Below are 23,111 nucleotides of genomic sequence, written 5' to 3'. Positions count from 1 at the left end.
AACAGATAAATTGCATTCATTTTTATTTTTGCATATCCCATTCCCCTTAAGCATTGTCTTGCATATTTCCTTTCCTAATATGTTCTATATGCCAAATGAGCATTAGTACCCTAATAAGTAGCCAAGGACATAGAGAAAGGGGAGTTCAGTTCTCTGAGTCCCAAAAGGACTTAGTCACCCTGGAGAAGGATTATGAAGAAGAACACACAGGAACTTCTCTGGGGGTCCACTGGTTAAGATTTCACCTTGCAATGAAGAGGACACAGGTTCAATCCCTGGTGAGTGAACTAAGATTTCATATGCCTCTGAGCAACTAAGCCTGTGTACCACAACTACTGAGCCCACACACCCTGGAGCCAGTGGGGCACAATTAGTGAGCCCATATGCTGCAACCAGTCCGTGTGCCACAGTGAAAGATCCCACATGACACAATGAAGATCCTGTATACCACAACTAAGACCCAATACAGCCAAACAAATAACATAAAATATAAAATACAATAAATGAGCACAGAGTATATGGTTAACAAAGATGAGAGTGAGGAGTTCTCACAGGGATGGAGTATCTTGGCACCCGTGGTGACTGGTCTTTTTCCTTTTTTTTCTCATTATGTTTTTTCATAACCTCTTGTAAATCATCGACTCATGGACATGACCTTGAACAAACTCCCGGAGACATTGAAGGACAGGAAAACCTGGTGTGCCGCAGTTCATGGGGTTGCAAAGAGTCAGACACAACTGAGTTACTGAACAATAACAACCTACAAATACATTCCAGATTGCAAGGGAAAACAAACAAACAAAAAACAAATAACCCATCAAGTTATAAATTCTCAACTCAAACAGGCTACCTGATTCCGAACACCTGAAATTTCTTACTCTTCCTTAGCTGTGCACAGGGCCAGAGATCAGGGTGAACACTATACTAAAATTAGATGCCTGCCCTGATGTTATTTCCAGATGAAAAAGTAAGACACAGTTTGAAGCACTTTGAAGTAAATAATGATTTACTAGAGCTTTTACTGAAGAGTTTAAAATTTCTGAGTTAGTTTTTTAACACTTTAAAAAAGTTTATTAATGATCAAGAAGTGAAAACATGTCTCAGGTCACATTTAGCCCCAAGTGAGTTTTACTATCTACTTTTAAAACCAGAAAATTGATTTTATTGTGGCTATACAGTCCTTCATTGATGTCTTTCAAATCATCCATTTTTAAAATCATTTATTCACATGACTCTTTCCTTGGTGCCTTGTTGAACCTTTCTCCTGGACACTTGGATATAAAAAAAAAGTAGTTTCTGGCCATACTTTTCACTTTTTCTGAACTTTTGCCAAAGTTATATGAGTTCAAAAATATTTAACATATAAAATGAGTTTGTATATATTTATTTACTTTTAAATAGAAATTGTATGTTTCAGATGTACAACATGATCATTCAATATAGATAGTGAAAAGATTATGTAGTCAAGCTAATTAACGCGTTGTTTTCTTACATGATGTATGTGTGTGATGAGAGCACCTGAAGTCTACTATCATAGTATATTTCCAGAATTCTATATAATAATATTATTATTAAAGATTTTCATCATGCTCTACGTTAGATTTCCAATCTTATCTTCTCTACAAAAATGCATATATTTATTAACTAACATCTCCTCACTCCCCACACAATTGCACCACTGGTAACTATTATTCTATTCTATTTCCAGGAACTCAAGAGTTTTTAAACTCCACATTTCAGTAGGATAATGCAGTATTTGGCTTTCTGTGCCTGGTTTATTTCACTTAGCATAATGTTTTCATATTGTTAGAATCCTATCATTCCGACTTAAAGAACTCCTTTTAGTATTTGGTCTAAGGTAGATATAATGGTGATGGACTCTGACAGTTGTGTTTCTGGGAAATATTTTAAAATATATTTTGTTTCTAAATAACAGCTTTGCCTGGTGCAGTATTCTTGACTGTCAGGAATTTTCTCTAAGAACAGTGAATATATCATCCTAATCTGTCCTCCATGAGGTTTCTGCTGACAAATCCACTATGTATTTATGGGGATACCTTTATATATGAAGAATTGCTTTTCCTTTTCTGCTTTCAAAGTTCTCTGTTGGTTTTTGACTTTTGAGAATTTATTTAAATGTGTCTCATTTAAGATTTATTTATATTTAGCCTATTTGAAATTCTTCAGGGTTCTCAGATCTGGATATTTTGCTCCTTCTCTAGGTTAGGGAGGTTTTCTGTAATTATTTATTTAGAATGGTTTCTGCTCCTTTCTCTTTCTCTGCTCCTTTGGGCTACTATAATGCATATTTTGTTTTGTATGGTAATGTTAGGTAGGAAGTTAGACATAAGGAATGAGGGGAGATGTGGCTGAAAGGGATGCAAGCTGATCTCTAAAGTCCATCCCAGACATACTGGGTAGAGCTCACAGGTGTTACAAAATAACCACAGAGATTTTCAACTCAGGCACATGCACACTAGGCACACAGTGGATACAAAGTAACCATGGGGGCTGCTCCAAGTAACCTTAGCCAGTGAGGCAGTCAGGAGCCCATTAGGGGCTCATGAATATTGACTGTCCTACATCTAATTATAATAGACTGAATTATGTGAAGATATAAACAGCACAGCCTACTGTCACATAACTTGAAATTGTCAGTTGGCCTTGAGTGTATGCCCATTTGCAATGCCTTTCATTGATTGGTGGTGAGCACAAACCTTACCTTACTCTGGGCATAACCAAAAGTAAGAGCATGAAAGTACAAAAGGGGCAAACAGGGATCAATAGGAAGGATTAAGGAGGATTCCTTTGGGAGCATCTGACTAATAAAAGATCTGTATGCTTGAGCTATAACTTATCTGCTGTTCCACAGTTTTTAGTCCATCACTCCAAATTTTTGTTGTGACAAGAATCGAGGAAGAGAAATAAACCAACCCGACAATGGTATTGTATTTCCTTGATTACTTGTAATTCCTATGGCTTTGAATTGTTGTCTACACATTTAAAGAAGAAGGCATCTCTTTAAGTGTTTACAAACTTGTTTTAGCAGCTAAAGCCCTTCACCAATCATTTTGACCATATTCTGGAAGGCCATTTGGTTGAGTCTGTGGGCAGATTCATCTGGTGCCTATGTCAGCAGGCGGGCAGGTTTGGTGTCTGAATTCATGGGAAGAGGCCTGAAGCCTGAGTCCTCATGGACAGATATGGTACTTAGTTACAAAGGACAAGCTTGTAAATTGAATTCACAGTGACAGTCTCGGGAAGTAAGTTCATGTGAGTGAACCTGGATCCTGGATCTGTGGGTACCTAGCTTGCACCAAGGACCACTGTGGGAAGTTATGACTGCATCCGTTGTGTCAAGTCTGGAGACTGGGTCCACAGGAATGGGCCTAGAGCCTTGGTCTACAGGGCCCAACCTGGTTGTGGGAAGGGCCTTGAGTTAAGTCTGTGGAAACTGGCCTGGCATTTGGCATTTAAGTGGATCTAATGCCTTGGTCCCTGGGGACATGCTGAGTCCTGAGTGCATAGGTGCTAATCTGATGCTGGGACCCATTGAGGCAGGTATAGTGCTAGAGTCTGTGGTGAAGTCTGGTACTCGCTTCATTCTCCTTCCCAATGGAAATGGTATCTTTCCTGGAGCTGGCTTGCCCAGATTTGGGGAAGGGTTAATATGGATACCAGACCATCTTATCTGCCTCTTGAGAAATTTGTATGCAGGTCAGGAAGCAACAGTTAGAACTGGACATGGAACAACAGACTGGTTCCAAATAGGAAAAGGAGTTCGTCAAGGCTGAATATTGTCACCCTGTTTATTTAACTTATATGCAGAGTACATCATGAGAAATGCTGGACTGGAAGAAAGACAAACTGGAATCAAGATTGCCGGGAGAAATATCAGTCACCTCAGATATGCAGATGACACCACCCTTATCGCAGAAAGTGAAGAGGAACTCAAAAGCCTCTTGATGAAAGTGAAAATTGAGAGTGAAAAAGTTGGCTTAAAGCTCAACATTCAGAAAACAAAGATCATGGCATCTGGTCCCATCACTTCATGGGAAATAGATGGGGAAACAGTGGAAACAGTGGCAGACTTTATTTTTCTGGGCTCCAAAATCACTACAGATGGTGACTGCAGCCATGAAATTAAAAGACGCTTACTCCTTGGAAGGAAAGTTATGACCAACCTAGATAGCATATTCAAAAGCAGAGACATTACTTTGCCAACAAAGGTTCGTCTAGTCAAGGCTATGGTTTTTCCTGTGGTCATGTATGGATGTGAGAGTTGGACTGTGAAGAAGGCTAAGCCCCAAAGAACTGATGCTTTTGAACTGTGGTGTTGGAGAAGACTCTTGAGAGTCCCTTGGACTGCAAGGAGAGCCAACCAGTCCATTCTGAAGGAGATCAGCCCTGGGATTTCTTTGGAAGGAATGATGCTAAAGCTGAAACTCCAGTACTTTGGCCACCTCATGTGAAGAGTTGACTCATTGGAAAAGACTCTGATGCTGGGAGGGATTGGGGGTAGGAGGAGAAGGGGACGACAGAGGATGAGATGGCTGGATGGCATCACTGACTCAATGGACGTAAGTCTAAGTGAGCTCTGGGAGTTGGTGATGGACAGGGAGGCCTGGCGTGCTGCGATTCATGGGGTCGCAAAGAGTCGGACACGACTGAGCGACTGATCTAATATGGATAATGTGAAATTGTCTTTCATATACTCTTCCATGCATCTGTGTTTCACTCAGTTGCTATAATATTTCACTAGGAATCCTTAGCTCTTATAAAGGTATTTTTGAGTATCAGCAATTATTCAAATTGATGTTTCTTGGAGGAGACAAGCACTGGAACTTACTATTCCAAAACCTTGATAATTCTGCTCCTCTGATATGAGGCTTTAATAGAGCTAATATACCATGCCTTGGACAGAAAGAAATTACTTAAAAACTTACCTAGTTTCTAAATGTGATTAAACTCTATATGCTTTTCTGACTGAAGAATGATATCAAAATGAAGTTCTGTGTAAATGAGATAGGAACGTGAAGGTATAGTTTTCCAAAGATTAAGAGAAAAAATTTAGTTATTTTAACCTTTGTTAGTAGCTTTGTTATCCAGGTGTCCAGGCTACCTGCAGACTTCTCATTTACATGTCCTATATAAAACCTCAAAATGCATATGTTTATAAGTGAATCATCATTGTCTCCCTAGAGTCACATTAAAATTTATTATTTTACCATATCCCAAACTCTCATGCTATAAACTTCCATACCTCTTTTTTTCCCTCAAACCTGATAGCTCTTAAATCATATTAATTCTAATTTTTAAAATGCTTTCCTAAATTATTCTTTCTTGAACATCTTTGCTGTAGTTGTCTTAATAGATGATAGTAAATAGGTGCAAAAAATGTCTGGGTTAGTGGCTAGTGGAAATATGCTGTCTACATCATGACAATTTCATTAATCTATTATACACTCTTTCTCATTAAGAAAACTGTTCCCCAGTTATCTTCTTCTAATTACTGAGATTTTGGACAGGATGAAGGAGGAGTAGTAATTAACTCCATTTACCCTGTCCACATTCTGGATGAATTGAAGAATGGATAGGCTCAGAAAATGGAAATAAATGCATAATTTTATTAATAATGTAGGTAGGAGAAACTGGCTTAGATGTGTGGGAACAATGAATTTTAGTACTGAATCTCAGAAGTAGACACATTACTACATTCAGAATCTAAGTCACCCTCTTCATTGTGGCCAGCCTAATACAATTTAAGTGGAGAACAGCAAACCAGCATGCTTGTTCCCTGTAAGAAGTTGTCTCTGAAGGAAAAGCAGGAAGAGACAGTAGGGTGAGTTACAGGCCCTGTTTGTCTCTTGAGGTACTTAGGTTGCCTTACTCCATTTCCCTAGGCAGTAGTAAGAGATAATACAAAGAAGTCAGTATTATTTAGAACAAAATGGAGGAAGTGTTTCACTAATATCACTGAAGATGACTCAGAAGACCAAGTTTATTTCCAATTCCTAACCCAGACTATCTGGAGCTAGTTGAACTATGAGATTAAGGGCACAGTTCTCCATTCTGCCACTTTTATCCAATACGTCTAACTCCAACTCAAACATTTAGGGTTCAATGTCAAGGTTAGAGGGAAGAGTCATACAAAGTGATTCAAATTTCTGACACCAAGTGCAAGTCTGAGGGTTTCTCAAAACAAACCTTAGGTTTAATAATTCAATAAAAAAGGTTCACAGGACTTCCTGAAACCTATTATATTCATGGTTATAATTTTTACTGAAGAGGATACAGAAAGCCAGCCAGAGGAAGAGACAAACAGGGTGGAATCTAAGAACATTCCAACTGAAAGACTTCTATTGTCCTCAGGTTGGGTTACCCTACCAGCATCAGTGTATGATAATACACACAGTGTTGCCAATGCTGGAGGCTTACCCAAGCTTTAGTGACCAGAGTTTTTATTGAAACATTATGTATGATTGACGGGCATGATTGATTGATCAACTGCCCATGCTGAACTTAAAAACACGCTTGGTTTTTAAATCGGACTCAGTCTCTGGGTTGACTGACTTTGCAACATCCATAGCCCCCTACCTAATATTATATAGTTGAGCTTTATAATCAATTTCTATCTAATACTATAGGATGTGGCTGTCTCCACCTGGGGACATTTCTTTAGAGTAAAAAAAAAAAAAAATCTTAAAGAGATGAGAATACCAAAACACCTAACCTGCCGCCTGAGAAACATGTATGCAGGTCAAGAAGCAACAGTTAGGACTGGGCATGGAACAATGGACTGGTTTAAAATTGGGAAAGAAGTATGTCAAGATTGTATATTGTCACCCTGCTTATTTAACTTATATTCAGAGTACACATCATGCAAAATGCCAAGCTAGATGAATTACAAGCTGAAAACAAGACTGCTAGGAGAAATATCAATAACCTCAGATATGTAGATGACACCACTCTAATGGCAGAAAGTGAAGAGGAACTAAAGAGCCTCTCAATAAAGGAAGAATGAAGGAAGCCTCTTATGATGAAAGAAGGGAATGAAAAAGCTGGCTTAAAACTCTACATTCAGAAAACTAAGATCGTGGAGTCTGGTCAGATCACTTCATGGCAAATAAATGGGGAAGCAATGGAAACAATGACAGACTTTATTTTCTTGGGCTTCAAAATTGCTGCAGACAGTGACTGCAGCCAGGAAATTAAATGATGCTTGCTCCTTGGAAGAAAAGTCATGACAAAACTAGACAGCATATTAAAAAAGCAGACACACCACTTTGCCAACAAATATCCGTATACTCAAAGCTATGGTTTTTCCAGTAGTCATATATGGATATGAGGGTTGGACCAGGAGGAAATCAAATCAGTCAATCCTTGGTGTTCAGTCACTCAGTTCACTCAGTCATGTCTGACTCTTTATGACCCCTCATGGACTGCAGCACTCCAGGCTTCCCTGTCCTTCACTATTTTCCGGAATTTGTTCAAACTCATGTCCATTGAGTTGATGATGCCATCCACCCATCTCATCCTCTGTAACTCCCTAATCCTCTTGCTCTCAATCTTTCCCAGTATCAGGGACTTTTCCAATGAATCGGCTCTTCACATCAGGTGGACAGAGTATTGGAGCTTCAGCTTCAGCATCAGTCCTTCCAACAAATATTCAGGATTGATTTCCTTTAGGATTGAATGATTTGATCTGATTGCAGTCCAGGGGACTCTAAGAATTTTCTCCAGCACCACATTTCGAAAGCTTCATTTCTTCAGCATTCAGCCTTCTTCATGGTCCAACTCTCACATCTGTACTTGGCTACTGGAAAAACCATAGCTTTAACTATACAGACCTTTGTAGACAAAGTAATGTCTCTGCTTTTTAATATGTTGTCTAGGTTTGTCATAGCTTTTCTTCCAAGGAGCAAGCATCTTTTAATTTCATGGCTGCAATCACCATCTGCAATGATTTTGGAGCCCAAGAAAATAAAATTTGTTACTGTTTCCATTGTTTCCCCACTTATTAGCCATGAAGTATGGGACTGGATGCCATGATCTTAGGTTTTTGAATGTTGAATTTTAAGCCGGCATTTTCACTCTCTTCTTTCACCTTTAAGAGGCTCTTTAGTTCTTCTTTGCTTTCTGCCATAAGGGTGGTGTCATCTACATATCTGAAGTTATTGATATTTCTCCCGGCAATCTTGATTCCACCTTGAGCTTCACCCAGTCCAGCACTTCACATGATGTACTGTGCACATAAGTTAAATAAGCAAGGTGACAATATACAGCCTTGGTGTACTTCTTTCCCAATTTTGAACCAGTCTATTGTTCCATGCCCAATTGCAACTATTGCTTCTTGACCTGCGTACAGGTTTCTCAGGAGATAGATAAGGTGATCTGTTATCCCTCTCTTAAAGAATTTTCCAGTTTGTTGTGATCCACACAGTCAAAAGCCTTAGCATAGTCAGTGAAGCAGAGACAGATGTTTTTTATGGAATTCCTTTGCTTATTTTTATGATCCAGTGGATGTTGGGAATTTGATCTCTGATTCCTCTGCCTTTTGTAAATTATTGGTGGTATTCAACTTTCTTTTCAGTTACCCACACACAGTGTTTCTCACTTTAAGATGATTAACTGTCAAGAATCATCTCCTTTCAAAGAAGAAAAAGGAAAAAGAGGGAGAAAGGGAAGGTTGAAGAAAACTAAATTTATTCATGTCATTTACATTTTTTCTGTTTAGAAAACTTTTCTTTTTTTGCTCGTTTTCATCTCTTTTATGGTATATGCTGCTGCTGCTAAGTCACTTCAGTCGTGTCTGACTCTGTGCGACCCCACAGATGGCAGCCCACCAGGCTTCCCGTCCCTGGGATTCTCCAGGCAAGAACACTGGAGTGGGTTGCCATTTCCTTCTCCAATGCACGAAAGTGAAAAGTGGAAGTGAAGTCGCTCAGTCGTGTCCAACTCTTCGCAACCCCGTGGACTGCAGCCCACCAGGCTCCTCTGTCCATGGGATTTTCCAGGCAAGAATACTGGAGTCGGGTGCCATAAAGTCCTCTAAAATCTATCTAACTTACTGTTCCATTTCCTGACATTCATCTAAGAGCCCACAGTGCATTCCTGAAGAATAATGTATCATTCTTCACTGATGACCACTGTTTTCTGATTATTCTTTCACTTTTTTGACTCAGTCTTTTGGTGTTGCTTAGTCCTATAATATCCTTCAGAACTTCTTTGTCTGGAAAGCTCTCAATCTCCAATATTTGAACTGTATATAGGAAAGGTAGTATATTAGTAAGGGTGGACCAATTGTTATAATTGCTTTTTGTTTGTTTTAATCACTTAGTCATGTCTGACTCTTATGCAAACCTATGGACTGTAGCCCATCATGCTCCTCTGTCCCTGGATTTTCCTAGGCAAAAATACTGGAGTGGGCTGTCATTTCCTTCCCCAGGGGATCTTCCTCACCCAATATTGAACCCACATCTCCTGCATTACTTGTGTGTTCTTTACCACTGAGCCACCATGAAAGCCCAATTGTTGTTAAAATAATAAATAGCCCCCGAGTAGTTTGGCCACCTGATGCAAAGAGCCAGCTCTTTGATAAAGATCCTGATGGTGGGAAAGACTGAGAGCAGGAGGAGAAGGGAGTGAAAGAGGGTGAAATGGTTTGATGGCATCACTGATTCAATGGACATGAGTTTGAGGAGGAGATAGTGAAGGACAAGGAAGCCTGGTGTGCTGCAGTCCATGGGGTTACAAAGAGTCCCACATGACTTAGCGACTGAACAACAACAAATTCAATGATTAAATATAATGCAAAAGATATATTTCCCCTTACTGAGTATTTGGCCGCCTGCCTTTCACACAGTAATTTAGGGACTCAAGTTTCTTTTAGCTCAACAACGTGACTTTCTAATGTAGACTTCAGAGTCCTCCACTGGATCTGCTATATTCAATCATGTGTTGAAAAAATGAAGATCTTTAGAGAGATTTTTTAAAGGCCAGTTCCTGGAAATGATATATTCATTTCTGCTTCTACTAGTGAGATGTAATCACATGGGCTCATCTAGTTAGTTGCAAAGGCCCAGGAAAGGCAGCCTAGAAGGAAGATTCAATGGAGAAACTGTAGAAAAACTGGTAAACACCTAGAAAACTTCAGCCAAAACAGTTTATATTTTACCACCTCAGCGTTTCCTTCAAATGCCTCTCAGACAGAAATATTTATTCTCTTCTTGATGATGGCACAGTGTTTGGCCCTGTAGTGCTATATGCCACATGGTCTACAATTTATTTATTTTCATATTTACTTCCTTTTGAGGACTATGAGCTCTTAGAGAAAAGAGGCTATGTTTCATTTATCTTTTTATCTCCAGCACGTATCATTCTGACATGTAGTAGGTGTATGATAAATATTTGTGCTTTATATAATTAATGAATATCATCCAAATATATTAAATTATAGGAAATTTGTCTGGCTAACTTTAGAATCATTAAACAAAATGTGAAACAAGCTTTGTGACTTAGAATTTTAGAAATAGGGGAGGCTCTGCTATCAAAGTGTTTCCCTGGTAGCTCAGTGGTGAAGAATCTGTCTGCCAATGCAGGTTTGATTCCTGGGTTGGGAAGATCTCCTGGAGGAGGAAATGGCAATCCATTCCAGTATTCTTGCCTGGAAAACTGCATGGACAGAGGAGCCTGGCAAGCTATAGTCCACGGAGTCACAAAAGAGTTGGAGTTGACTTAGTGACCAAAGAACAACAACCATTATCAAAGAAGGAGAAACAAAGAGAGAAAAGGAAATGGTGATGAAATGTTAAGGGAAGTAAAATGGAATTTTAAAAATCTTTTACAAAATTTTCACTCTCATGAATACAGGGAAGAATCTAAATTTTAAAAACCAGCCAACAATAATCTTGAATATAATGTTTGACCAGTGATCTTTTATTAGAAATCATTGGTAAGATTATACTTTTTTATTCAGGAATTACTAAGCACAATCATTTAAAAGACTTAAATATGACCATATGCTATTTTTACTGTATAAGCCAAAGGTCTACTCATTGCTATATTATTTTTATTATAGTATGTAACTATTAATGTAAATATGCATCTATGTAACAAATGAACATAGTTCAATTAAAAAAAGAATCCTGGATACACAAGGTTAGGGTTTCCAAGGTGGTGCTAGTGGTAAAGAACCTGCCTACCAGTGCAGGAGACATAAGAGATGCGGGTCCAATCCTTGGGTTGGGAAGATCCCCTGGAGAGGGCAATGGCAATCCACTCCAGCATTCTTGCTCGGAAAATCCCATGAACAGAGCAGCCTGGTGTGCTACAGTCCATGGGGTTGCAAAGAGTCAGACGCAACTGAACCTACTGAGCCCACAAAGTTAGGGCAATTAATTGAAAAGAAAGAAAGAAACCAAGATAGTGACCTGGGTTTCTGGATAAGTACCTCATTTTTGCCACAGATAATTGAAATGGGGATTATGAGGGTAATTTTAGATGGATATATACATAGCATTGTAAGTAAAAATAATCTTGCATTAATTTCCTAGAGCTGCCATAACAAAGTATTACACCTTGGATGGCTAAAACAAACAAACAAAAACTGGAAATGTATTCTCTCACAATTTTGGAGGTAGAAGACTGAAATCAAGGTATTGTTATGGCCATCCTCTCTCTCTGAAGGCCTGTAGGAGAGGATGTGTCCTTGTCTCTTCTAGCGTTTGGTTGTCTTTATCAATTACTTGTGTCCCTCAGTTTGTAGAAGCATGATTCCAATCCTTGCCTCTGTTGTCATGTGACATTCTCTTTGTGTGTTTGTGTCCAAATTTCCCTCTTCTCCATCAGCCACATGGGATTAAGGTCTATCCTATGCCCTCATCTTAACTTGATTAAATCTATGGAGACCCTGTTTATAAATAAGATTATATTTACAGGTACTTGTTGTTAAGACTTCAATATATGTTTTTGGGGAAGACAGAATTTAACCCACAACTAATCCATAAGGGGAACCCAATCCAGGTGCTTAGTTAATCTCTTTTATATTTTCTATGCACTCCAGTTCTAGCTTTTATTGTTGTTTATATGGAAAAGACAAGAACATTTTATATCTGGGAAAAAAAATTGGTGTCACTTTCTTCCTTCAACTTTTTGAAGGATATTAGCATTGCATCGTGGAAGATATTAGCAGTTTTACTTCTTCTCTTTGTGCCTAAGGAGACCAGCTGATGTTCACACACTAAAAGTTCTCAAACAAAGTTATCATTCCAAAAAGCTCTTGTGATTTCCACAGCACCATTGGCTACTGAGCTTTTCAAAGTCAGTCTCTCAGGCTTAATTTAAGCACAGTCATTGGCCAGTTGTTGAGACTTCTTTTCTATCACTAGCCAGGTGGGCATAATTATTAGATAACATTTTTGACCTGGAATTAAAAAAAAAAAAAAAAAACTGCTAGATATTCCTCCAGCAAAAATGTATTTATTCAAGATAAATTCCACTTTCATAATAATGGTGAACCACAACAAGGGAAAGAGAATGCTTTTATACAGAAGAAAAGGGAATTAGGAGGGCTAGTGAACAGAGTTTATGGCTTTTGAAAGAAAGATTGGGCTGAGGTTATTATTATTGACTAAAGTGATTTTGTTCATAAGAAAGAAATTTGAGATCCGATTTTGGCAGAAACAACTAGCCCAAGAAAATCTCACAGTAGATACTTAGTATGGGGAATCTTAGAGCACAATGAAATTTATCACGATCAACGTGTAGTGCTTGTTCCAATACTAGATGCTCTGAATATTGAATTTAGGTTTGGGCAAGCTGCAGTTTTTCTTTGGTAACCTTATGTCCCTTTAAAGGACCTTATGTCCTTTAAGGCTATGGTCTTCTTGTGAGGAGGTTTGAGAAAAACAAAGAAGCAAATCACCAATATATTGCAACAAAGTACAACCTCTAGGGAAAGTTATATCATCCCCATCAGCCTTCAGGATTTGCAAGAAATAAGGACTCTCAGTAAAACCCTGAGGCATTACCATCAAATTGTTTTTCTTCCCAAGTGAAGGTAAAGAGGTATTGGCTAGAGTCATCAGCTGAAATACCAAAGAATGTACTTCATGGGTATTACAGTAAAGATTTTACATCCAGTGATCTATTAGGGTTAGGAAAAACAGGGTGATGAGGGATAACAATACAAAGCTCCACCATTATCCCTTAGATTCTCTTGCCAGTAACAGGGGAGTGTTAAGCCACCAAAACAAGGGATAATGAGGCATTGAAACTTGTAATTTTCTATTATGGGCCTTATGTTTTGAAGGGCTTCTTTACAAAGTAAGTAATCCTGGGAAGAGATTTTGAGAAGTCAGTTTGAGTTTTGATTGGAGATGCAGAAGGAATTTTATCAACATTCTCTGGAGACTTTGCAGATAAGAAAAGCATATTCTTTGAATTGAATCTGGTAGCTGATTCAATAAGGACAAATGAATCACTGTTTCTGGAATCTACTCAAACTCTGTCAGAAATGGAGCAAATGAAAGACGTCAAAGGATCATTTAATTCAGCTGATGGTTTACTTTAATGACTTTGTCAATTTCTAGAACTTCTTCTTTCAGGAGAAGGAAATTCCAGCATGATGCTTCTCCTAAGAAATCTTTGCCCAATAAATGGATGGGGAAGGGGAAGAGGAAGATTAAGGAGAAAAGGGTATATGTCTTTCATAAGACCTAAACAAAGGGGAAAAGGAAGAAACATCTTGAGGTTCATTAGAGACACCCACTATTTGAACTGTTTTAACACTGCACCAGAGGTGAGGATTGTTTCATAATATTGAGGTAAGCAAAGAGTTTGTGGCTCTGGTATTACTTTGAACTGGGAGAGATTCATCCCCAATCTGGAGAAATGCATTTTCAAGCTGATTAAGAGGGAAGATTGGGAAGATCCCCTTACCCCATAGATCCTTAGAATTATCTTGGAGAATTGGGAATATTTTAGAAAGACTGGTTAGAGGTAACCAAAATGCTTAAATTTGTAACAGTCTCTTCTCCGGTGTCCTGGATGTTTAGAATAGCAGAAATGTTTAGGAGCCTTCATTTCCTGGAGTTATCAAGAATTTTGGTAGTATTCCTTTAAGGTAACCCATCTAGAATGTGAGAGTTGGTTTGCCAGATTAACTAAATCTGCAGTGGGCGTGGATTCCCATTCCATCCTGGTCCTTATTACTAGAAGGGAAAGATCTCGGTTCAACCTATTAATAAACAGAATTAAAAGGTATCTGGATGGAATCAACATCTGAAGGAAGACCAGAATTTTCTTTATAAACATTCTGAAGTGGATTATAAAAGTTGTGAAGAGGTTCAGCAGAATTTTGAGTGTAAGCCTGAATTTTGTTCCAATCAAAAGACTTTGGGAAAGCCCTAGGATTTGCTCAGTGAAATTGCCCAGTGATTGCTGGAGCCTGATCATATAACAAGTTAGACTGGTCTCCCAGTTGTAATTTTAGAGATTTTTCAGGATATTTCCAGTTAGCACTTTTTATCCATTACTGGGCCTGGCCTTTATTGACTAGCATCTGAATTTAGTTGTTGAAAGTCAAAGAAACCAGGTTGACAAGTTTGAGTGACCAGATTAAATTCCTCAAAAACCTCTGAGGATCTTTGGTTACTTTGGAAAATCTTTAACTGAAAAAACAAAAACAAACACAACTTGTCCTGTACTTCCCCTTTGATCCAGGGAATATAAGAATTAAAAGTTTAGACTCTGGATCCTCAGACAAATTAATTTTTAAGAGACAGGTTCTGAGAAAACTACAGAGTACAGAGAGTTTCAGAGGAAAGGGCAAGTTTAGCTAGAGAATTTTGTGTGTGTGTGTGTATGCTCAGTCATGTCTGGCTATTTGTGGATCCTCCCTGCCCCCGCTGGACTGTAGCCCATCAGGCTTCTCTGTCCATGGGATTCCCCAGGCAAGAATACAGGAGTAGGTTGCTATTTTCTTCTCCAGGGGATCTTCCCAACCCAGGGATAGAGCCTGCATCTCCTGCATTGCAGCTGGATTCTTTTTTGCTGAGCCATGTGAGAATCCCAGCAAGAGAATTAGTATGAAAGTGAAAATGAAAGTTGCTCAATCCTGTCTGACTCTTTATGACTCCAAGGAATTCTCCAGGCTGGAATACTGGAGTGGGTAGCCATCCCCTTCTCCAGGGGATCTTCCCAACCTAGGAATCGAATCCTGGTCTCCAGCATTACAGGTGGATTCTTTACCAGATGAGCCACCAGGGAAGTCCAAGAATTAGTCTGGGAGAAATCAAGGTTTAGAGGTAGTTGGTATAAAGTGGAAGAAGAAAGATTATGTCTGAGGCAGAGTTTGATATTGAGATTCCAAGGAGAGAGACACCATGGCATCAGAGGTGGAACCTGAGACAAAAAAGTCAAGGACATTAGATTGAGGCTTCAGGAGCCATTTTACCTTTCTTTCATTTTTTATTTATCTCAGTTAATCTTAAAATCTTATTTTGCAAAGAGGTAATTTTAGACTCCTGATAACACTGGCAAGTCTCAAAATACCAATCAGAGTAAGCATTCCTCTCAGTCCTAGAACTTTTTGAGCTATTATAGTCCAATTCATTTTTATGGAAATTAAGTCTGGAGGTTTCAGAATTTTCCCATAATGGCCATGGATATTCTAAATTGGCTTTGGTAAGGGCAGCCCATTTAAGTTAGAAATGCACACGAGGAAGGACTAAAGTTTTTACTTATTTATTTGACTGCATCGGGTCATAGTAGTAGCACTCAGAATCTTCAGCCACAGGATGTGGGATCTATTTTTTCTTTTATTTTTAGTTTTTGCATGTCAATTCTTTGTTATGGCATGCAAACTCCTAGTTGTACCATGTGGGATATATTTATCCAACAAGGGACTGAACCTTGGCCCCCTGCATTGGGAGCACGGAGTCTTAGCTACTGGACTCCCAGGGAAGTCCCAGAACTGAAGTTTTAAACATCAAATGGTTGAGAGTCCCTGTTGGTTGTGCTCACTCCCTCAAGATATATAGATAAATCTTAGGAATCTCATTAGAGAAATAGAGGCTATTTCTCTAGAGTGAAAACAAAACAAAACAAAAAACAAAACACTTTCAAACAACTCAAAAAGCTTATAGCACAAACAGTTCAGTTCAAACAGCTTGCAAGCTAATACCAGCCAGTTCTAAGGAGATAGCTTGGTCCTGGAGGAGCCAGGGTGAAGGCTTTCTTAGCCAGTCTCGAGGAAAACTCCTTCCAAAGGAACAGGATAAAGTCTGAAAACTGGCACAGTTTCAGAGAAACAACCTTTGTTCCCAAAGGAATAGGTTGAAGGCTAGCCAGTTTCAGGAAAACAGTCCTTGTCCTTAAGAGAATGAGCCAAAGCCTTCTCAGTCAGTTTCAGTGAAATAGTCTGATCTCAAAATCAACTAAAGTGGTAAAAGAGTACTCCCATACAGAACAAAATCTTTTAACCAGAAAGATAAAATCTTTAAATTGATCTGGAACACAGTTTGGAGAGCTTCAAACACAAAGGGGATTTGGGCTCAGATCCAGGAGCAAGTTGTATCTTTCAACTTCAGGGTTGGTGAATGACAGTGAAGTCCGTTGCTGAAATCAGATTCATTTGCTCATCAGCCCTGGGGCCATCAGAGGTTTTCTGTGGTCCCTGTAAGTGCCACTGAAGTGTTGGTCTGAAATAAATAGACTGGCAAATATTTCTCTAGCAAAGATAGGTTTATTCAGGTTCAGTAGAGAATTGCAATTTAGGTCTGCAACCATAGGGAGCCATGTGCATGCCCCTGTACAGTGCAAGGCTAACATTTTGACAGAGAGGAAAAGGAAGTTGAGAGGGCTATAGTGAACAAAGACACATGGCTTTTCATTGGCTGAGTCCTCACCAGGAAAGAAAAGGAGATGTCTTGTTGGGCTCTGTTGTTATCACATGGTATAAGAGCTTCCCCTGCTGGTCTCTCAACTCTACTTAATTTGTTTATAATACTTATTTATTTACTTATTTTTACAGAATTCACTGGACATACAGTTGAAGAACCAAACCATAGGTCATACACCTGGCTGTACCCAAATATAGCAAATATAAGACAATCAAAGCCATCTCCCAAATACATTGGCATTAACATGAAATATCAGAGTAGACTTTTCCCTGTAGACTTTCTGTTTCAAAGACAAGTTAAATGTGTGTTTTGTCTTTTTCCTGCAAAAATGTTGAGGGAGACATTTAAAGTTTTCTCTTGACCTCTTCTTTGTTTCCTGAAATAAAAAGAATCAAATAATTCAATAAAAGATCTTAATACCAAAAAGAGGAAAGAAGAAAGCTGTGTATTGCCAGGAAATTAAACAAAACTATACCTGGAAGGAATCACACTGGGATAGCTAATTAAACATTTGAAATCTTGGATGTATGAACTTATAATATTGGCTTCAAGCTTGATTTCTTTTCATGTTCTCTTTAATGTAATTCACCAGAATTAAGGTAATATGAAGTTAATACATTAAACACATATGCATGAACACATGCCACGGTTCTATAAAGATAACAATATAGGCTATACTGAATTTAGAGAGGGGCTTCCCTGGTGGCTCAGAAGGTAAAGCGTCTGCCTACAATTCAGGAGACCTGGGTTCGATCCCTGGGTCAGGAAGATCCCCTGGAGAAGGAAATGGCAACTCACTCTAATACTCTTGCCTGGAAAATCCCATGGACAGAGAAGCCTGGTAGACTACAGTCCATAGGATAGCAAAGAGTCAGACACGACTGTGCAACTTCATAAAGAGGTATAGATTTTATACTCCTGCAGACAAGAGACATTTTTTTTTAAGTACACAAACTCTGGGAAAATATAATTTATATGTAAGATGTTTCCTGATGACAATCTTTTCCACAAAATTTTTAACACTTGCTATATGCTAAACTCTGTGTTAAGTGCTATCAGAGACAAAATTGTGTCATTAAAGAGGAAAAATTATAATGTTTGAAAATGTGATGGAAACATGAAAGGTAAATAAAATTAGCTATGCAAATTGTGAAACATTAGTTTTATCATTCCATAATTTAAATGAAAGTATAAAAATTCTACATTTCTCAAGATAGAAAATAAAAAATATACTTATTCAAATAATCTATCATAAAAAGCATCTATTGCCACATATACAGTATTATCATCACACTATGTCGTTATGAAGAATCTAAAGGCAAATTAGACATAGACTGGTCTTAGGGTGTTAAATCTGGAGTGGTATTCCATCTGGGCATTCATAGTAAGAAGTTGATTTTTAAAAATGAAGACTGAAAGGTGTATATGTAGCTAAAAATATTTTTCTCACACATCAAACTGAAAAATGAAAGTGAAAGTCACTCAGTTGTATCAGACTCTTTGGGACTATACAGTCCATGGAATTCTCCATTATTCCATTCTTTTTATAACCATTATAATCCCAATGTACTACTGAGATTCATGGAAATATAATATATTACATGGGATGAACAAGAATGGAACACCTCTTGGTTCCTTCATATACTGAATTATTGATTACTGAATGTTTATAAGGAGGAATACCGTGCTCTAGATGACAGCATATTAAAGTAAACAAAAGTGCAGAGTTCCTGCCTTCAAGGAATTTACTTCTGGGAGGAAAAGGAAGGTAATGGATAAGCAAATATAAAAACAATGCTTTCAGAAATTGAAGAGTGTTATAAACATAAATTTAGTGATATAAAAGAATGAGTAAGAGGGGCAGTAACTCTAGAGAAGACCCATGTAAAGAGATCCAAATAAGGAAGAAGTTTTGGTTATGCAAAAAGCAATGAGGAAATAAGTCTTTAGCCAGAAGAAATATTAAATTTCAAGCACCAAAGTCTAGAAACAAGCTTTTCTAGACTTTGTTGTTTTCAAGGAACAACAAAAAGACTAGTGTGGCCTAAGGTGAGAAAGAAGAGTAAGAGATAAAAAGGAAGGTACTTCCAGTCTTTGAAGGGCCTTGTAAGTGATGGTAAAAAGTGTGGATTTTATTTTAAATAAAGTGCACTTGAAGCTAGAATAAAGTATATTGTTGTGTTTAGTTGCTAAGTCATGTCTGAGTCTTTGCAATCCCTGGACTGTAGCCTGCCAGGCTTCTTTGTTCATGGGATTCTCCAGGCATCCATACTGGAGTGGGTTGCCATTTCCTTTTCCAGGGAATCTTCCCAATCCAGGGACTGAACCAGAGTCTCCTGTATTGAAGGTGGATTCTTACTGGTGAGACATCAGGGAAGCCCTAGCATAAAGTATAGCAGAGAGGAAATCTGAAATATATTTTGAAAGTTTGCTCTGGCTACTCTATAGTAAATGAATTGTGGGGGAATGAATCCTTAGGGTAGAGACTAATTTCTGTAATATTCACCTCCTCACTAGAGAGAGAGGAAGGAGTTCCACTGCAGGTATGCATCTCCTCTCCAAAGGATCATCCCAAGACCTGGTTCCTTCTGCTTTGTAGCCTTCAGTGGTGCTATTATTCTTCATTATCTCCATTCACAAGCATCAGATCCTTATTCCAGACTACAGAGAAAGAAAATGGAGAGTTAGCAATTTCTCTTAAGTGAAAGTTAGCACACATAACTGCTGCCCACACTTCATAGGGTAGAATTAATTATGTGGCCACATACTCAGTTAAACTTTGTAATTCTGTTACTACATGGAAGGAAGGTGGAAACAGAAAAACCAGGTAGAAAGTATATACAGCCATCTAGTCTAGGCTGTGGGGAGGATGGTGTCTTGGACTAGGAGAGCACAGAGAAGAAATCGCCTTAATATCCTAAGCATGCTCTGTGTTTTGCTACACACTGACCAAGCCATACAACTCACGTTTCATATTCAATGCCCATTCCACCTAAAGAAATACATCTCTCTTTTTGTGTGTGAGTCAGCCTTTAATGCATACTTTGTATGCTGCTAATGAGGTGAACTCCAGGGGCTAAATCACTTCACTTCAGTTTTTACCTCCATATTTACTACCTTTGTGACATTCAGCAAATCACTCAAAATTTCTGTTCATTTTTCACACCTGTAAATAAGTAGGTAATGACGGTATCTACCTTTAAAAATAATTGTTTCTAAGAAGGCTTCCCTGGTAGCTCAGATGGTAAAAAATTTGCCTGCAATGCTAGAGACCTGGGTTCAATCCCTGGGTCGGAAAGATTCCCTGGAGGAGGAAATGTCAACCCACACCAGTATACTTGCCTAGAGAATTTCATGGAAAGAGGAACCTGGAGGGCTAAAATCCATATGGTCACAAAGAGTTGGACATGACTAAAGAGACATAGCACATTATACAAAGTGACATTTATATAATTTATAAATTATATAAATATTATTTATACTGTAATTGTGCTAGGCATACAGTATGTACACAGTAAGTGCTGGGAGTTGCTTTTTCAAAGGTAAAACTCCAGTTTATGTCTTAGTGGAACAAATATCCTAAAATGGAATTTCATACATCCCTCTTTTAATAATCCTTTGATCTTTTGTAGAACTCAAGCTTTAACTCCACTTTTTGGTAATTTGCTCTATTGCCTTTCTTCTCTAGGCCTCCATTTGAGGTGCCAAAGAAAGGAAAAGATATCCCTCCATTTTTTATGCAAAAAATGCATACAGATAAAAATGTTTCAGTTCAGTTCAGTCGCTCAGTCATGTCTAACTCTTTGTGACCCCATGGGCTGCAACATGCCAGGCCTCCCTGTCCATCACCAACTCCTGGAGTTTACTCAAACTCATGTCCATTGAGTTGGTGATGCCATCCAACCATCTCATCCTCTTTTGTCCCCATCAATCTTTCCCAGCATCAGGGTCTTTTCCAATGAGTCAGCTCTTTGCATCAGGTGGCCAAAGTATTGGAGCTTCAGCTTCAACATCAGTCCTTCCAATGAATATTCAGGACTGATTTCCTTTAGGATGGACTGGTTGGATCTCTTTGCAGTCCAAGGGACTCTCAAGAGTCTTCTCCAACACCATAGTTCAAAAGCATCAGTTCTTCGGTGCTCATAAAAATGTTTATTTGCTGCTTATTTGCTTCTGGTGTTAACAATTACTATTTTTTTTAGAACTGGCATTGCTTGCTTATATATCTATTTTAGATGTACTTTTAACAGTTTGATCAGATATAGCTCATTATAAATTGATCTATGTTCTCTCACCTTAGATGTATATATGCATTAATAGGGTGATGGTCACAGTTGCCTCATGCCTCACTGCTTATCTGCAGGAAAAGAGAGAGCTTTTGATATAGATTTGTTGTTATTCAGTCACCCATTTATGTCCAAATTTTTTCAACCCCATGCACTGCAGCACATCAGGCCTCGCTGCTCTCACCAACTCCTGAAGTTTGCCCAAGTTCATGCCCATTGCATCAGTGATGCCATCCAGCTATCTCGTTCTCTGATGCCCTCTTCTTCTTCTGCCCTCAATCTTTACCATCATCAGGGAGTTTTCCAATGAGTCAGCTGTTTACATCAGGTAACTGAAATACTGGAGCACTGACATCATATATAGATATAGATCAATAAAAATGTTTGTCATATTTCCAAGAAGGAATGGAGTAGTGCTGTTCTTATGAGCCCCCAAACCAGTTTTACAAAATTCAGGATATTGCCTTAAAAATGTGAAAAAAAAAAAAAAAAAAAGAGATGAAACTGAACCAGCAATAGTCAGTTAACAAAGTATTCAGGATCATGGGTCATAAGTAAAAGGCAGCTTGAAGATCTATATGCTCAACTAGGAGAGACACCAGTGAGAAAAGATATATAAGTAAATTCACACAGCATCTACTGGACAATAAACCAGATTGGAGACAGGGGAGAAGAGAACTGAAATTCACACAGATCTGCACAACTGAAATACATGTGGAGTTAAACATCTGAAATAGATGTTAAAATATATTTTAGTTTGGGGTTAAAGAGAATTGCCCAGGTAAAATATAAAAAACACATACAATGAACCTTGAGTCTGTTTAGTGGCAATACTCAAAGTTCTCCCAAAGACCACAAAATGCAAGGAAAGCATGCTTATTGTCATTATGTTTATTCTAAATACAATCTTCCTAAAGCTACTTAGGAAAATGGCTTCAATTTGCACACATTGAATTAATGGTTCATCCTATTGTTCATCATTCATGTGGAAGAAAATAACTGAAGATTACATTATGGCAGAAAAGCACAATCTCAGGACACACTTCCCAGGAGAGCTGTGTATAAGACCAAATAGAAGAGGTGATTTGAACAGGAAGGCGCGTTTTAATAAGTGATCACAAGTGACTATAAACTGCTTTCTTCAGAATGAGGCACTTGGTGTATACATTTGAAGGGCAACATATTAAGTAATAAGAATGTTAGAAGAATATAAAATAATATCTGAATGCTCTCTAGAGAGAAAGAGCATTTTAAATAGGACAGAAAACCCAGAAACCACAAAAAGACTGGCAGACTTGACTATACACAAGTTAAAATGCCTGAATGATAAATATACCCAAACAAAAGGACACACAATAAATTGAGAAAATATAGTTATTATTGACATAACAAATTGATACTTTGTGTGTTCTTAATATTTGATAGCCTTCTAAAAATTGATTTAAAAAAAGACACAATCAAGAGGAAATAATGTCAAAGATTATAACTAGGCTATTCACAAAGAGGAAGTACAATTGGTCAGTAACCAAAAATTAAGAAGCCTCTAATTATATGACAGGAAATACAGTCAAAAAACAAGAAAATAGAGTGTTTACTCATCAAATTTGAAATCTTAAAAAAAAAATCAAAGTCATGTATTCTGTCAGCAATGTACAGAATTGGGCTCTCTCATAGGTCACTTTGGAAAGGTGAGTTGCTATAATAAATACAATGTTTCTAGAAGATAATATGATATTAGAATCTATCTTACATTTGCAAAGTATTTCCATATAAGGATACACAAACAGGAAATTTTTCATTACAAAAATTGTTTATGATTGGGAACAACTATAAAAACATGAATATCTGTACCCTACAAATAATATTCTATTAATTGCAGTATAAGTGGACAATTTAATAAGTATAAAAATTAAAGAAAGAG

Source organism: Bos grunniens, chromosome 3 (genome assembly GCF_055505025.1).
Source record: "Bos grunniens cultivar Pamir isolate PY7600 chromosome 3, Bosgru_T2T1.0, whole genome shotgun sequence".
Lineage (NCBI taxonomy): Eukaryota > Metazoa > Chordata > Mammalia > Artiodactyla > Bovidae > Bos > Bos grunniens.
This window is presented reverse-complemented; position numbering follows the sequence as displayed.